Genomic DNA, 6,614 nt, shown 5'->3' with positions numbered 1-6,614 from the left:
ATAGCTATAATCCAATCACTGTCTTTTAGTGCTTCTTCTATGTTCTTCGGTTCGATCCTTGAGATAAATGCAGTGTGATTGCATACCTCTCGGGTTTTAGATCTAGTCTGAATTTCTTCATCTAGATCTCCTATGATGTTTTCTAGGGGATGATTCCTATGAGGAATGACTTCCTTAGGTAGTGTTTCTAATTTTTCTATGGTAACATCATTTGAATCGTTAAGAGAAATATCATTAGTTTTGTTCTTAAGTTCATCAATAATATCATCATCATCAGCAAGAGATTTATTTAAATCATTAGGTAAAGATTCATCAAATCTTACATTCATAGATTCCTCAACCATTAAGGATTTTTTATTAAAAATTCTATATGCCCTACTGTTGAGTGAGTATCCTAAGAATATTCCTTCATCAGATTTTGCATCAAATTTTCCAAGATGGTTTTTGGTGTTTAGGATGAAGCATTTACATCCAAATACTCTAAAGTACTTTACTTTTGGTATTTTACCAAAATATAGTTCATAAGGTGTTTTAAAAAGCAAAGGTCTAAGGATTATTCTATTTAGTACATAGCATGCTGTATTTACAGCTTCAGCCCAAAAGTACTTAGGTAAAGTGTATTCATTAAGCATAGTCCTTGCAGTCTCTTGTAATGACCTGTTTTTCCTTTCAACTACTCCATTTGTTTGAGGTGTTCTAGGATCGGAGAAGTTATGGTCAATACCATACTTGTTGCAGTATAAGTCAAATTTTCTTATATTGTCAAATTCTCCTCCATGGTCACTCCTGACAGAGGTTATAGTATACCCTTTCTGATTTTGCAATTTGTTACATAGAGTTGCAAATTCATCAAAGGCATCATTTTTGTTTTTCAGAAAAACAATCCAAGTGTATCTAAAGTAGTCATCAACAATTACAAAGGTGTAATTTTTACCACTCATACTAGATATGTTGATAGGTCCAAATAAGTCTAGGTGAAGTAGTTCTAATGGTCTAGAGGAAGAGACAATATTCTTCGACTTGTGGGAAACTTTGGTTTGTTTGCCTTTTTGACAGGCATCACAAAAACTATCTATTTCATACTTGATTTTAGGGAGGTTCCTCAAGAGATCCTTGGATGCTATGGTTTGAATCAACTTGACATTTATATGTCCAAGTCTTCTATGCCATAATGAAGATTCACTATGGTTAGAAACCAAGCATGCATTTAAGGAACTTACTTCATCAAGTATACAAACATAAATGTTGTTTTTCCTAGATCCTTTTAGTATTAGATTATCATTTGCATCTTTAATACAACAGTGGGAGACATTGAATTCTACTTTGTATCCAATGCTACATAATTGACTTACACTTAGGAGATTATAGTTTAAATTTTTCACAAAGTAAACGTTCGAGATTGAAATACCTCCAAGTTTTATTTTTCCAATACCAGCAATCTTTCCTTTGCTGTCATCTCCAAAGGAGACCCATCCTCCATCATAGTCCCGTAAGCTTGAGAATAGGTTCTTGTTGGATGTCATGTGTTTGGAGCATCCACTGTCGATGACCCATTCAGCTTCCACCTTATTCTTCAAGCAAACCTATAACAGAAATTTAATCGTACATTGGTCCCCATAATCTCATGGGTCCACCATTGTTAGTGTCAAACTTCCCGACTGGAACCCAAATGGTTTTGTACTTTTTAGGATTTTGGTTCTGCCTTTGGTTTGGCCTTAGGTTTCTTTGAGTCCTTTGAATTTCATAAGATCCATTTGATCTTGGAGTATAGTATCTATAGAGTCCTTGGTTTTGGTATTTCCCTTGTGGTCTATAAGTCTTACTAGGATAATTCTTGTATCCTTGGAATTGCCTTTGGGGCCTCTCAATAGAGTACTCTCTATGAGGTTGGGTTTTTCTATACCTGGGCATAGGTCTAGAGTTTTCTTGAGGCCTATATTGCCTTCTTAGGGGTGTGTAGTAGTAGGCATGGTTTACTCTTGATCTCTCAGTTTGAGAGTTGGGTTTTTTCTTTTTCTTGGAGTGACACTGTTTTATGGAGTGTCCTGTCTTTTTACAAAAACTACATTTAATGTAGGAGGTGGATGGTTGGTTTCTTTGGTCACCCCTTCTTGGATTCCCATTTCTATATGAATTTTGTCCATTATAACCCAGTCCTTCTCTTTCATTTGGACTCTTCCTTTGAGAACCTAGAAGGTTGTCAAGGTTCTTTTGCCCCTGGGTAAAGGTGCAGAGGGTGGAGTTCAACTTAAAGTTTTCTTCCTCCAGTTCACTTACCTTTGAGGTTAGTGCCTCCACTCTCTTATTTAGTGTTTCAACCTCTTTTTCAAGTTTACTTTTATCAGACTCTAATTTTATACTTTCTTCATATAAGGCCTCGAAGGCTTCTTGAAGTTCCTCATTAGAGTCCCTTACTAAAAGTTCAGGTTGAATTTCACATACCTCTTGTTCTTCATCTCCGATGGCCATCAAGGCGAGGTTGGTGACTTCTTCTCCAAATTCACTTTTCTCTTCATCACTTGAGTCCCATGTAGCTGCATAGGCCTTTCTTTTTGATTTATTTGGGCATTCAGTTCTGAAATGTCCAGGCTTTCTGCACTCAAAACAAACTATGTCTTTAGTAGGAATTTCCTTGGGTTTAATTTTTGTTTTACCTTTTTCCCCATAGGATTTGTCACCGTAGGATTTGTTCTTGTGTTGGAATCTTCCTTTCTGTTTGAGGAATTTGTTGAATTTCCTCATGATGAGTGAAATTTCCTTTTCCATGTCGAATTCTTCATCTTCTTCATCATCACTTTCTTCTTCGATAGGTTGAGTTGATTTTAGCGCTATGGTTCTCCTTTTCTCAGAATTTGGTTTGTCGGCATTCAACTCTACTTCATGCGTTTGGAGAGATCCAAGCAAGTAGTCCAAGGAGATTTTCGTCAAATCTTTGGCTTCTTCTATTGTTGTTTTCTTGGGTCTCTAAGCTGCAGGTAAGGCTCTTAAGATTTTTCTGACTTTTTCAGCGTTAGTATAAGTCTTGCCTAAACCTTTAAGATTATTCACAATATCAGTAAATCTAGTGAACATAGAAGTTATTGACTCATTTTCTTTCATAGAGAATGACTCGTAATCAGAGACAAGTTGATCTACCTTTCTTTCATTTACCTCTGCTGTACCTTCGTGTGTGACAAGAAGCATATCCCAAATTTCTTTAGCTATGTCACATGCAATGACTCGGTTGAACTCTTGTTCATTGAGGGCACATTGAAGGAACGTAATGGCACGAAAGTTGTACTGGATGAGGGTGATGTCTTCAGTCGTCCATTCTCCTTCATCCTTAGGTACTGTCTTTCCATCAACTGTCTTGGTGATAGTGTATGGTCCATTCTCTATAGCTCTCCATACAAGAATGTTGTGACCACACACAAAATTCTTGAATCTGCACTTCCAGAAAGAAAAGTTTTCTCCATTAAAGTACGGGGGTATCGAGGCATTCATGCCTTCTGGTGGTCCTTGGAATGTGGTCATGGTCTTTGACTCACTATTAAGACGATATAGTCTTAAATAAATTGAGCTCCCGCTCTGATACCAATTGAAATAACCTAGAGAGGGGGTGAATAGGATATACTAGTGGAATTTAACTCTTTTCAATGTATAGATCACAAGTGTGATTGTAATTTAAAAGTGATGCTGAATAAATAAAATAAGAACAACCACAACACAAGATATATAGTGGTTCGACTCAATTCGAGTCTAGTCCACTCCCTACAAGAACCCTCTTGTAAGGTATTCCACTAGTTCTCCCTTTCAGTACAGTAAGTAGGGAAGAAAACCTTTACAATCTTTTTATGGATAAGAGTATCCTTACAAATCTCCTTTCCAGGCAGAGAGACGTCTTCACAATCTCTTTTAGAGGTAGAGAGAGACATTTCTCTTTTTAGGATAAGAGTATCCTTACAATCCTAAGTACAGTCTAGAATTGTAAAAAAAAATAGAAAATAAGAAATAGTGGAATAAGAGGAATACCTCAAGTGTGGTGCAAATGAGAATGAATAATAAATGATGAGTGATGCACCTTTTGTAAAGTCCTCTCTTACGGCTTTGACTTGCACAGGAGAGAGTAGAGGACTTTGATTAAGACTTGAGCCTCTTGTTTGGGATTTGTGTAATAGAATAACTCAAGTAGAAATAAACTTCTCTAATGCTTGCAACAATTCTCTTAAAGCTCTTTCTTAATGAATAATTAATTAAGAGTGATTAGGGTATTTATAGGTGAACTTAGTGAAGCATTTTAGGCAAGGAATCAAGCTCTAACGGACATATTCTGGGTCTACCGGTCGACCGCCATCGGTAGCCGGTCGACCGCCAAGAGCCGTTGTAAGCAAAAAAATAGCCATTGGAGCACTTCTAGACAGGCACCGGTCGATCGGGACTTTCAACCGGTCGACCGCCTATGGTCTCGGATAGGTCCGATTGATCGAGGCTTCCAGACGGTCGACCACCTATGGTCTCAGGTGGTTTCGGTCGACCGGGGCTTCCAGTCGGTCGACCGCCAACATGACATGCTCTGTCATACTGACCAATCATCAGTGTTTTGACTATAACTTTTTGGTCCGACCTTGGATTGACTTGAGATCAGTTGCGTTGGAATCACAACTCAATTTCCTACAACTTCTATGAAGGTTTTGTCTCCTGATACTAACTTTAAGATTCCCTAAAATACCCTTGAGTTAGGTTATTGTGTGTTCCACACCACTTAGAGACTTTCCATACCTAGTCAAGCATGCTCTATGGTCATTCTAATATGATGCAATGCACATGCATGAGGTGAGTGCATATAAGTATGTGGAAATTACAAATTACATTAAAAATAACTAATCTATCCTAGTGGTCTTCTTCTTCACTCGAATCTTCCATTCTTTGGCCCTTCATCTTCTTTCCTTCTTGTTTGCTGTTTCATGTCTTTAAGCTTAGCTTCATGTCTTGATTCGACCTTCGATCTTCTAAGGGTTTCTTCAAGCTAATCACACTTTAACAATCAAGTTAAAGATGTATGTTTGCTTGTTAACACCAAAACATGGCAAGGAGTGTGGACATGTTTCCCAATAATAGTGCATATGGATGTAGTTGTTTGTGTGGTCCTTCTTTTCACTTACTGAGCTAGTGAACTCATCCCACATGCACACCTTTTTTAGATGATTTTGCAGGTCACCCACCTGAAGATCAGGAGTCGGGCCCCACAGTCGAGTTTTCTGTTGAGGATTGGTGGATCCTCGAAGAGTATGAGCACGGTGCTGATTGCATGTGCGAGGGCTGTGCTGCGGGACTGCAGTAATGACACCGTACAGGATTTTGCTTTTTTATTCTTTTGATGACCTCCCCTTTTGTGTACTTGATACATAAATTATTATTCTTTTGTGTAAATATCATGCCTGCGGGCCCACATGTACTTAGCTATATACTACAATTTGGATATCAAGTATATTGGGGATATTTACAGGTAATTTAAGTCTTTCGTTGAACTTTTGAACACTTATCTTAAATGTGGGTATGCTGTGGTGGGATACTGTATCAGATGATCCTAGCAGGTTTGGGTTAACCGGAGTTAACTCGGTCACCGGTCTGGTTCTGTGTCAACGGGGTGTGACACTTCTCTTATAAAATCTTCCATTTCTAAAACTGGGGTTTTGGGGTTCTAAAATTAGGGTCAATTTCTCCCCTCCTTACAATAATATCATCCTCGAAATTTCTGAGGTAACTAATCTCTCAAAATAAGTGATCTAACTTTCCTCATTTTATTTTTCATCATTCATCCATTCTTCGATCCAACCTCACAATTGTTTGTGGATAGTATGTTGTGATACTAATCCCAACCATCTATACCTATAGGGCCATATCAAAATTCTGCCTTCATTAAATTTTATGAACTATCATTTCCATCTCATAGCTTCTATTTACTTTCTTAATCATCATCTAAATTTTCTTCCCTATCCAGGTTTTACCTTATAACTGTAAATTTTGATTTTCAAAAATCTCCTAGTTTGTAGAGTGCCAATATGCCTGACTGATATGACATTTTGCCTTTATCTCCTATATACGACTAATGAGTTCATAGATTGATCAATTAAATCCTTATCTCTAAAATCTTCTACCTTGAATCCTCATTTCATCATCATTCATTTTGTACCATTATTAATAGGTTGCACCTAAATCTCAAGTATCATAATCAGACATTAATCCACCAAAAAAAAAAAAGATAATCTTAGAAAATATCAAATATAATTATTCACTATGTCCTCATTTTTTTATTTCTTCCATCATTACATCTAATCCTCACTCAATAGCTGAATCAATTTTTTTTTTTTTTTTTTATCTTTTATTTGTATCAGCAACAGAAAATTCCTTAATAAGAAATCTATTATATTTTATCCTTGGTCATTTCTCCAAATTCCTTATCATGTGATACGCTTCCAGGCTTATGAAATTTTCCTCAAGATCGAAGGGTTTTTCTAGAGTGCTCTAGTATTCCTATCCAACTTATTACTTCAGTTGACCTTGAATTACTAAATCCATGCCAGCTCATATATACCAATCCAACTATTATATATATATATATATATATATCATTT

This window comes from Macadamia integrifolia, chromosome 10, assembly GCF_013358625.1.
Source record: "Macadamia integrifolia cultivar HAES 741 chromosome 10, SCU_Mint_v3, whole genome shotgun sequence".
NCBI classification, from domain to species: Eukaryota; Viridiplantae; Streptophyta; class Magnoliopsida; order Proteales; family Proteaceae; genus Macadamia; species Macadamia integrifolia.
This window is presented reverse-complemented; position numbering follows the sequence as displayed.